Source organism: Eubalaena glacialis, chromosome 6 (assembly GCF_028564815.1).
Source record: "Eubalaena glacialis isolate mEubGla1 chromosome 6, mEubGla1.1.hap2.+ XY, whole genome shotgun sequence".
Classification (NCBI taxonomy): domain Eukaryota; kingdom Metazoa; phylum Chordata; class Mammalia; order Artiodactyla; family Balaenidae; genus Eubalaena; species Eubalaena glacialis.
The window spans coordinates 73360263-73372495 of NC_083721.1; positions in this window are offsets into that span (position 1 = coordinate 73360263).

The window sequence follows — 12233 nt, forward strand, 5'->3', positions numbered from 1 at the left end:
CCTGCACTCCTGATCTTCGTAGATGCTGTGCTTAATATTTCTGAGCACCTGCTGTGTGCTTTACCTACATTATCTCATTTATTTATCACAACATCTTAATGGTATTCACTTTTTTGGGGATGTGAGTTGATTTACAATGTTGTGTTAGTTTTAGGTGCAGAGCAAAGTGATTCAGTTATACATAAGATAGCACAGGGAACTACACTCAATATTTTGTATTCACTTTTTATAGGAGAGACCTGAGGCTCTCAGAGGATAAGTGACTTGCTAAGTTTCAGAGTTGGGATTTGGACCCAGATCTATGACTCAAAAGCTTGATCACTTTCCATTCAAGGGGGAGGCAGACATGTCAATAGACAAACAACCCATAACAAAGTGGGTGTTTTTGAAGAGGCAGACACAAGTAGTGGTGGTGGCCGACTTCCCTGGAAGGTCAGCAGAGACGCTGTGACAGTTGCTTTATTCGTCAGGACTGGGAAGACAAATGGGCACAACACGTGTTCCCTGCTCTCAAGCCACATTCAGGGTCTGTGCTAGCTCCTCTTTTCTTCCTCTCTCACCTCTGTGAACTGTCCTCTTTTGTTTTGCCTATTAATTATGATCAGCAGTAACTACACAACCCCTGACCTTTGTCTGGGTGGCCAGATAAAATACAGGATGGCCAATGAGATTTGAATTTCAGATAAATGAATACTTTTTTAGTATAAGTATGTTCCCAGTGTTGCATAATATGTACTTATGCTAAAGAATTATTCATCGTTTACATAATTCAAAAAGAGACATGTACCACAATGTTCATTGCAGCACTATTTACAATAGCTAGGACATGGAAGCAGCCTAAGTGTCCATCAACAGGTGAATGGATAACGAAGATGTGGCACATATATACAATGGAATATTACCCAGCCATAAAAAGAAATAAAATTGAGTTATTTGTAGTGAGGTGGATGGATCTAGAGTCTGTCATACAGAGTGAAGTAAGTCAGAAAGAGAAAAACAAATACCATATGCTAATACATATATATGGAATCTAAAAAAAAAATGGTTCTGAAGAACCTAGAGGCAGGACAGGAATAAAGACGCAGATGTAGAGAATGGACTTGAGGACACGGGGAAGGGGAAGGGTAAGCTGGGACGAAGTGAGAGAGTGGGATGGACATATATACATTACCAAATGTAAAATAGCTAGCTAGTGGGAAGCAGCCGCATAGCACAGGGAGATCAGCTCGGTGCTTTGTGACCACCTAGAGGGGTGGGATAGGGAGGGTGGGAGGGAGACGTAGAGCGAGGGGATATGGGGATATATGTATATGTATAGCTGATTCACTTTGTTATACAGCAGAAACACACCATTGTAAAGCAATTATACTCCATTAAAGATGTTAGAAAAAAAGAATTATTCATTGTTTATCTGAAATTCAAATTTCGCTGGGTGTCCTGTATTTTTATTTGCTAAATCTGGCAACTCTAAACCCAGCCAGAGACCTCTTGTTTGGTCCTCACAGTCAGCAGCCATACCTTTCTTAGCCCTTGGCTTTTCTGTGTAGCATCCTGATAGCAGCCTGGCCCTGGGCTCCTGGGCTCCACCCAAGCACTCTCACCTGCTGCTGTACATGCCCCAGCATGGGAGCGGGCTCTGCTGCTGCTGCAGAGAAAAGCTTTCATCATAATTTCTTGCTTTGCTTTCCCTGACAGCACCTCCCTGGCACCACACTGGCAGGCTGGCACTGTAGGCAGAGCATGCAGGTAGAAATTGGCAGAACTTCATCTCAAAGGAAATGGCCCAAGAGGGGAAAATGTTGAAACAGTAGAAGTCTGTGGCCTAAACTCAAAGCACAGACTGTTAATAAATACCCTTCACTTTGCAGGTTGGAAGAAGCAGACATTTTTAGTTACTTGATTCTTTCCTCAGTTAGGGCTCCTGGTTCCTCTCCTCCTCTCCCCTGTTCAGATATTTACTAAGGACCTACCATGAACACCATACTATCAGGCAGGCAGAGATGAGGAAAACTTCGCCCTCAAGGATCTCATGGCCCAGCAAGGAAACCAAAATCTGCCTAAATAGCTGTAACATACAGTAGAAAATTAACACCTTAGGGAAGTGCAGAGAGAAAGCTATGGGACTTGAGAAGAAGAAGAAGGTGAGGGAGAGGTTCAATCCAAGCTCCTTCGTGAAGGAGGTGTCTTTTGAGCAGACCCTCAAAGGATAAATAGTATTTAAACATTCTCATTTTGCTAAATAACAAACTGTTGAACACTAATTCATTAATAGCAATTTACAATTTGTCAAACGACCAGTTCACTAAAACCTTGTTTCTTTTAACTATTTATAGACTTTATAGCAATTTGTTTTTTACCAAAACTTCCAAATATTGTTTATTATTGTTTTTTAAAATCTCAGGCAATGTTCATGTCCCAAATGTCAAAAATATCATAAGGTTTATTTCTCTCTTCCACCCAATTTTATTTTTTAATGTCTAAAAATTGTATAAGTTTCAGGTGTACAGCATTATAATTTGACATCTGTATTCACTACAAAGTGATCACCATTACAAGTCTAGCTGCCATCCATCACCATTACAAGTCTTGCTGCCATCCATCACCATAGAGTTGACCCGCTTCACTCATTTTACCTACCCCTTAACCCCCTTCTCCTCTGGTAACCACCGATCTCTTCTCTGTATCTGTATACCTGTATCTGTGAATCTGTTCTTGTTTCATCCTGTTTGTTCATCCATTTTGGTTTTTTTTTTAGATTCCACATATTGGTGAAATCATATGGTATTTGTCTTTCTCCACCTGACTAGTTCACTTAGCATAATACTTTCAAGGTCCATCCAAGTTGTCGCAAATGGCAAAATTTCATTCTTTTTTATGGCCGAGTAGCATGCCATTGTATATATACACCACATCTTCTTTATCCATTAATTCATTGCTGAACACTTAAGTTGTTTCCATATCTTGGCTATTGTAAATAATGCTGCAATCAACTTGGTGCATATATCTTTTCAAGTTTGTGTTTTCATGTTCTTCAGATAAATACCCAGAAGTGGAATAGCTGGGTCATACAGTAGTTTTATTCTTAATTTTTTGAGGACTCTCCATACAGTTTTCCATAGTGACTGCACCAATTTACAGATTAGTAAGTGGATCCCCATCACCTATGGTCCATGCGATTTTCAATCTGGTGGTTTTACCCTGGTTTTTGGGTAGAGTCTGCTCATGAGCCCTTTAAAAGTGGGTTTTCCAGACTGGTGGTTGCTGAGGGGGAGGGGTTTGGGGGAGGGATGGAGTGGGAGGTTGGGGTTAACAGATGTGAGCTTTTATAGATAGAATGGATAAACAACAAGGTCCTACTCTATAGCACAGAGAAACATATTCAATATCCGATGATATACCATAGTAGAATACTTTTAAAAATAATGTATATATGTATATATATGTATAACTGAATCAATTTGCTGTATAGCAGTAATTAACACAACATTGTAAATCAACTATACTTCAATTTAAAGAAAAAAAGTGGGTTTTCCATTCCCTTCATTTCTATAGTTTTCCTGAGCATATTCCCCATTGGTTTTTCAAAGCCAAGTGTTTGGGGTGCTTGACTGGCTTGTCTCTCCCATGCAGGATCTAGGGGTTGGGATGCCTGATGTGGAGCTCAAATCCCTTGTTCCTCAGGGAAAAGATTCATACCTTTGTGATCCCGCTGCGTGTGGATCACTGTGGCTAGGGTGTGAGTTTTCCCTTGAGGAGCCCGTCTCTCTGCTTCTCTTACCCATGTCGATGCTGTCCTTTTACCTTTTGTTGTGGAAGCTCTGTTCCTCCAGTTTTCAGGTCCCCTTCCGAGGGAATTATTCCATACATAGTTGTAGATCTCTTGTGTCCATGGGAGGAGGTGAGTTCAGGATCTTGCTACACCACTGTCTTGAACCTTCTCTTTTCTGATGAATCTCTTCTAACCAACTTTAAACTCATTTCGCTGTATCCTTGGGCTTCTGCGACTCCACTGACTTGATTCCCACAGGTTCAATTTTCTGCAGACACATGCTTGAAGCTTTCTCTATCTCATGACTATTCCTATGTAATCTTGACTTTTTTGAAATAAGCAGAATAATAAAGACAATAACAACAAACACCCACTGTTCAGCTTTAACAAATCTTAACATTTTTCAATATTTGCTTCAGATAATTTTTCACTAGAAATAAAATATTACAGATACAGTTGAAGCCCTTATATACCCTTGCCTATGATTTGATTCCTTTCCTTTCCAGAATCTGAGACTTCTCTTTCCCATGTTTATTTTTATACTTTTCTACATATGCATGATTCCATAAAGGTTTAGCATTGTTTTGCATATTTAAAAACTATTTATGTATGTACATATATATCATAATACCGTTTATGTCCTTCTTTAACGTTATGTCCTTATGATTTATCCATACCTAAACATAGAGCTGTTAATTCATTTTAGATTACTATATAGCATTCCATTTTACAAATATACTACAATCTATTCATTCTTCTGTTGATGGATGTTTAGGTTATTTCCAATTTTTTATTATTACAAACAAAGCTGGAATACATTCTGTACATACACTCTAGTCTCTCTAGAATATATGACTAGAAATGGCATTCTATAGGTTATACACATCTTCACCTTTGTCAGGTATTGCCTAATTGATTATCAAAACATTTGGACCAATTTACTCTCACTAGCAATATTTCTGTTTATCGAGCAAGGGGCAAGGGCAAACCCCACAGATAACACGTGGTACATGCATGTTTCAACCTCCAGGTATAAGGGAATGTATGTGGTGCCTCAGTTTCTGACCATTTCATGAGGAAGTGTGCTCAGGCCAGGCACAGCTGGACACACTATGTATTGTGTACAGGAGAAGGACTACACATTTCCCGTGACCTCACATGTTTATAGAGGTGTATGGAGGAATCAGGATCATCTGAGCAAGCTGACTTTGTGATTAAGATTTTAGCCTTCCTGGCATGAGAAATGTGTCAGAAGCAGCCCAATAATCTAGAGAATTTATAGACCGGAGGTTCTGCAGCCCTCCCCGAAGAGCCAGCTCATTGATAGGCTCCCTGAACGAGGCTCACAACAGTCGTCCAGTAGACAACTGGTTTATCTCTCTACATTACACCTCTGGCCCTGGAGGCTTATTAAACATAGGCCTTCTGACGCAGGGAATGTATTAGTCGACAACATTGTGACAATGTGCATCATGGGCTATGAAAGGCATAAAAGGTATTTTGGAACTTCTTGTCCACATCTGTAATACAAAGGAAGAAAGGGTGTTTTAAATTTTTTAATATAGGTCTTTAATCTATTCAGAACTTTTTGTTTTGGAGAAAGTAGAAATTTCATTATTAAAAAATATGATTAACATATTATCCTTGTCCTATTTATTAAACAGCTTATGCTTTATTCCATTGATTTACAATGCCCCCTCTGTCACTAATCAAGTTTTCATACATACATGGTCAGTTTGAGGGCTCCCTGTTCTATTCCTCTGGTCTATCCTCTACACATAGGCTAACACCATACACTCTTAGTTATTCTTACTTTATAATCAGTCTTCATTTTTGAAAAAGTAAGTTCCTCAACCTTGTGATTTTTAAAAATTGTTTTGGTTTTTCTTGGCCATTTGTTCTTCCATAGAATGTTAGATCTAACTTGTCAAGTTACCTGAAAATTCTGTTGTGATAAGTATTAAAAATAGAAAACATAAATCAATATACATATTGAATTAATAGATTTGGGAAGAACTGATTTTTTTTAAAGAGCTTATCTCTTTATGATAAAGTGTATTATCATCCATGATCATGGTATATCTCATTATCTTTTATGTCTTTCAATGTTATCTTTGAGGGTACGATAATTAGATAGGGTTCTCCACTTGGATTTGGAACAAATTGAGAAATAAAGGAGTAGTACTTAGGAGACAAAAATATTACCTTTTGCTGATAGAGACCGGGTTAGAGGATATGGCTTTGGGTCAGATAGTCAAGTTCTTGGTACTAAATATCAGTAAGCATTCAAAAGATTTATACAAACAATCTCAAAGATAAAACTATATATAGGACCCTGTCTGGAGTTTGCACCCCAAGAAGAAGAAAAACAGAACTGAGCCTAGCATGCCCACATTATTCTTCCTAAATTTACTATTTAATATCACTCTGTCCTCCAAGGAGCAAAATGAGTAAAGGGGCAGAGAGACTGAGAGGGTTTGTCATACCAGTAGAGCTCCTTTCAAATGGATAGAAATCTTTCAAGTAGGAAAAAATATTCTTTCTTTATATTATATACCTTATATTAGGTTTTAGTCTTTTTAAATTGAGAATGGAATTTGTTTCCCATTACACTTTTTCATTGGTTATCATGGGTATATAGGAATTCTATTGATTTATCTATGATGACCTCATTTTCAGCAACCTAAGAACCACCTTATGAGATAAGTAATGTTATTATTCTCTTTTAGGTAAACTGAGGCAATGGAGAGTTTAAGTAACTTGCTCAGGGTCACAGACGTAGAATGTGGTAGAGCCTGGCTCTGTCTAGGCAGTCTGATTCCAGAGCTTTCACTCTAAATCCCCATGCAAACTTCTTTCACGTGATCGCATAGTATCCGTTGTATGGATGACCCATCATTTATTTACTCAATCCCTATTGATGAACATTCAGTTTATTTCCAGTCTTTCCTTATTACAGACACACTGCAACAAGTAACCTTGTACATATGTCATTTTAAACACATGACATGAAATAAATTTCTAGCATAACAAGATGTCCTAGGTTCATCTTGCACTTTTCCTGCCCCAGACCTGGAATCAATTGTTCTATCAGAAGCCTGGTTACTTTTAGTGGGGAATCGTATTTAGAAACCAGTATCTGGGCTTTTGACACGTATCTTTTACTGAGACTCTCTTAATCTTTAGATGTCTAGAAAATGTCTTCATTTTGCCCTCACTCTTGAATAAGTTTGACTAGGGGAACAAAGTCTAAGTTAACAATTCCTTTTCCTTAGCACTTTGAAAATATTACTCCATTATTTTCTGGCATGATAAGAAGTTTGCTGTCAGTCTAATTATTACTTCTCTATAGTTAATCTTTTTTCTATAATGGCTATTAAGATTTTTTCTTTAAACTTATTATTCCACAATTTCACTTCAATGTAACCAGATGTGAATTTATTTTTATTTATCTTGCTTGATACTCAGCATGTACTTTTTATATGAGGACTCATGTTTTTCTTCAATCCTAAAAGATTTTCAACTATTTTTATAGCTTTATTGAGACATAATTCACATACCATAAAATTCACCTTTATAAAGTATACAACTCAGTGGTTTTTAGTATACTCACAAAGCTGTACAACCATCACCACTGTCTAAGTCAAGAACATTTTCAATACAGCAAAAAGAAACTCCATACCCATCAGCAGTCATTCCCCATTCCTCCCTTCCCCGATTCCCTGGCAATCACTAACGTACTTTCTCAATAAATTTCCCTATTCTGGACATTACATATAAATTAAATCATGTGTGACCTTTTGTATCTGGCTCCTTTCGCTTAGCATAATTTTTTCAAGGTTCGTCCATGTTGTAGCATGTGTCAATATTTCTTTCCTTTTTTATGGCTGTGTAATATTCCATATGTATATACTGCATTTTTTGGTCCATTCACCAGTTGAAGGACATTGTGATTTCCACTTTTTGGCAACTAAGAATAATGCTGCTATGAACATTTGTGTCCATATTTTTAGACAAACATATGCATAAAAATATGGTTTCAATTCCCTTCAGTGAAATTCCATAGGAGTAGAATTGCTCCTATGTAGAATTATAGGAGATATATATATATATCTATATATATAACTCTATATATATATAGGAGATATATATATATATCTATATATATAACTCTATATAGAGTTACTATATTATCCTATGTAGAATTATAGGAGATATATATATATCTATATATATAACTCTATATATATATAGGAGATATATATATATATCTATATATATAACTCTATATAAATATAGAGTTACTATATTATCCTATGGATAATTATATTATCCATAGGATAATATAGTAACTCTATCTTTAAAGTTCTGAGGAATGGCTAAACTGTTTTCCACAGTGACTGCACCATTTTACATTCCTACTAGCAGTGTATGAAGGTTACAACTTCTCCAAAACCTCACCAACACTTGTTCTTTTTTTTTTTCTTCTTTTTAAAAAAAATTCTAGCCATCCTAGTGGTAGTGGTAACTTGTGGTTTTTAAATAATGTTGAATATCTTTTTATGTACTTATTCGCATTTACATAAGTTCTTTAGAAAAATGTCTATTCAAATTTCTTGCCATTTTTAAATTGAAAAACTTGGCTTTTTATTGTTGAATTGCAGAGGTTCTTTATATACCCTAGCATGACGGTGCCCCCTTGAAGTACACAAACTTTTAATTTGATGAAGTCAAATTTATCTATTTCTTCTTTTGTCAGTTGGATTTTTGGTGTCATATCTGAGAAACCATTGCCTAATCCAAGGTCATAAAGATTTATTCCTTTGTTTTTTTCTAAGAGTCTAATAGTTTTAGGTTTTACATTTAGGTCTATGGTCATTTGGAGTTAATTTTTGTTTATGGTGTGAGGTAGGAGTCCAACTGCATTCTTTTGCAAGCAGATATACACATGAACATTTTTTTTTTTTTATAAATTTATTTATTTATTTTTGGCTGTGTTGAGTCTTCGTTTCTGTGCAAGGGCTTTCTCCAGTTGCGGCGAGCGGGGGCCACTCTTCATCGCGGTGCGCGGGCCTCTCACTGTCGCGGCCTCTCCCGTTGCGGAGCACAGGCTCCAGACGCGCAGGCTCAGCAGCTGTGGCTCACGGGCCTAGCCGCTCCGCGGCATGCGGGATCTTCCCGGACCGGAGCACGAACCCGTGTCCCCTGCATTGGCAGGCGGATTCCTAACCACTGCGCCACCAGGGAAACCCCTACACATGAACTTTTTTTTTTTTTTTAACATCTTTATTGGAGTATAATTGCTTTACAATGGTGTGTTAGTTTCTGCTTTATAACAAAGTGAATCAGCTATACATATACATATATCCCCATATCTCCTCCCTCTTGCATCTCCCTCCTATCCTCCCTATCCCACCGCCCTAGGTGGTCACAAAGCATCAAGCTGATCTCCCTGTGCTATGTGGCTGCTTCCCACTAGCTATCTATTTTATATTTGGTAGTATATATATGTCCATGCCACTCTCACTTCGTCCCAGCTTACCCTTCCCCCTCCTCGTGTCCTCAAATCCATTCTCTACGTCTGCGTCTTTATTCCTGTCCTGCCCCTAGGTTCTTCAGAACTTTTTTTTTTAGATTCCATATATAACACATGAACTATTAATTTTCAAAAATTTCTTCCTCACAATTCTCTCCATTCTTTTCATATGAGACTTTTAAAAGAAATTGGAATGGAGACTCAACCTATTCTCTATGTCACTTGACTGCTGTTACATTTTTTACATAAGAGTATTTTTCATAGTGCTTACTCCTCTGTCATATTTTAGTTCACAAACTTTCTCTTTGTGTTCCGGTTTGCTAAATTTTTAAAATCATTGAATAAAGATTATATTTACAATATTTCTAAACTATTTTTTCTGATTAAGGAAAAACCCATTTAATTAATTTATTAGTTTTGAATATGCAATATAGGCACATTGTACAAAATTCAAAAGATATAAAACATAATGAAGAGGTTAGTGGCTTTTTAAAAACACATCTGTTCTTGTTTCATTTTTGCCAGTTTTTGTTTCATAATTTTGTATCTGTGTAATGCATATTATTCACAGAGCTAGATGAGCAGCGGGATGGATAGGAGAGAAGCATTGATGGTGAAATGACAATGGGAAGGAAAGACCGAGGGTTTGGGAACAGTGAAGAGTTCAGTTTGATAGGAGAACAGCTTGTGCAATGAAGTCTAGTGGGAGGCAAGGCTGGAAAGGTGGGTTGGGGTCAGTCTGTGGGCTTTGGAATAAAAGGTGAGAAAAGGTTAGTTGAAAAATTTGAACATTATTCTCTTAGCAATGTAGTCTTTGAAGATGTTTTTCACCACACAACAAATACTGTGCTTTAGGAAGATTAATATGTTTCAAATAGGCCAAAGAGAGAAGATGGGTAGTCTAGGCCTCATCAAAAGCTTTCTGTCTCAAGTGAGTACTCTCCCCCTTGCTCTGCTTGACCTCCTTTTAAAAAAATAAAAATAAAAAGTCATTTATTGATTTTAATTTTTATGAAAGCAATGATCTACAGTGTTTTTTTTTTAACCTCTTTTAACAGGCCTATATGCTGATTCTAAGCCAGATGTTTCAGATATTTCCTGCAAAGCTTGATTTTAGTGTCAGTCTGTATTAAAATACTCTGTTTTGTTGACTGCTCCTTAGAGTTCCTACTTCCACTCTGGGTGCGGAAAGGGGCCGCCCTCCAAAGGCACCCGGCTCCCCGGGTCCTGCAGCATTCTCCCAGCAGGGGGCAGCAGCGGCACACTTCAGAGTCTCAGGGGAGGGTGGGGTGTTGTGGGGTGCCTAGCGGGGAGGAGCTCACAGAAGGAAACCCATTGAGTGCAAAAAGTTAACTAGTTCCTCCACCCACTTCAGAGCCAAACCCACACCCTGCGGTGGGTTGAGCCGCAAACACTCTTTTCTGTAAAGCTGACAGAGTCTTCTCTTATGGAGGGAGGAGGATGCTCTCAATACTTCTGAGGACCCGGTTTTTTGTTTTTTCCTTTCTCCTAATTCTTTATCCTCTGCTTTTGCCCATGAAAGTTCTAGTTCCTCCAGCTTTCCTTTTCCATTCTTTCATTTCCTCCAGTTTCCCACCACCATGGTTGTGGGTCCATCCAAATAATCACCTCCTTGACATTGGGTCACTCTGGGAAGAAGAGATGCAGCGTGAGGGAGAGGCAAGCTGGCTGGCTTCCCGAGCTCCTTGCCTCCCTAGAGGCATCATTTTTAGATTAGATTAGAGACTTGAATCACCTCTTATCAAAGGCACCTGGCAATCTCTTGCACATCGTCCTGTTCCCACTCACTTGCTGAATCCTCTGCCTGGACAGGATGAGAACATGGGCACCACCCCCGCAATCTGGCCTGTAACTTGGTCTACACCTGCATGCCATGTGGGGAAGGAATTCCTGGGGGCAGAACACGTGGGGTTGGGGATCAAAGCACAGTGGTGGGGGATAGTTTTTCAAAGATCCCAAAAGAATGTGATCCTAGTACTTTCTCACTGCTTTTCCCCAAATCTGCTGTTACGATGCCCTACGCAGCATGGCCAGCCTGGCATATTACAGTAGAGGTGGTGTGGTGTAGTAGAAAGCACATGGGACCAGGACACAAGCCATAATGCTTGACTTTACTGCTGTGTGGTTTGGGGCAAGTCACTTACCTTCAAGCCTCAGTTTCCTCTCCTGCAAATGGATATTGATAATACTGTCTATAACCATCTTACAGAGTGGAGATAGTCAAGTAAGATAATGATATGAAAAGGTTTTAAAAACAATAGAATGCTTCAAAACTATCATTTGTCACGACTATTTCTTTTTTTTTAACTTAATTAATTAATTAATTTTTGGCTGTGTTGGGTCTTTGTTGTTGCACACGGGCTTTTTCTAGTTGTGGCGAGCAGGGGCTACTCTTCATTGTGGTGCGTGGGCTTCTCATTGTGGTGGCTTCTCTTGTTGCCGAGTACGGGCTGTAGGCACGCGGGCTTCAGTAGTTGTGGCACGTGGGCTCAGTAGTTGTGGCTCGTGGGCTCTAGAGCACAGGCTCAGTAGTTGTGGTGCACGGGCTTAGTTGCTCCGTGGCATGTGGGATCTTCCTGGACCAGGGATCGAACCCGTGTCCCCTGAACTGGCAGGTGGATTCTTAACCACTGCGCCACCAGGGAAGTCCATGACTATTTCTTTTTGAAGAGCACTTTGGCTTCTGTTTCATGGGCACAGAATCAGGTATTGGGACAAACTGGATTCTTGCGGGTTCCAGGGCTATTGGGAGACAAGTCAGGACAGAACAGAGTGGGACTATTTCTAGGGACTTGGCTCCTAGCCCTCTGTGAGAGGAGGGGTTTCTTTCTTTCCCTTGGGCCAAGGGAGACTAATAGGGTGATCTACCTCTAGAATTCTGGGTCTGGACAAGATCACCAAAGGGTC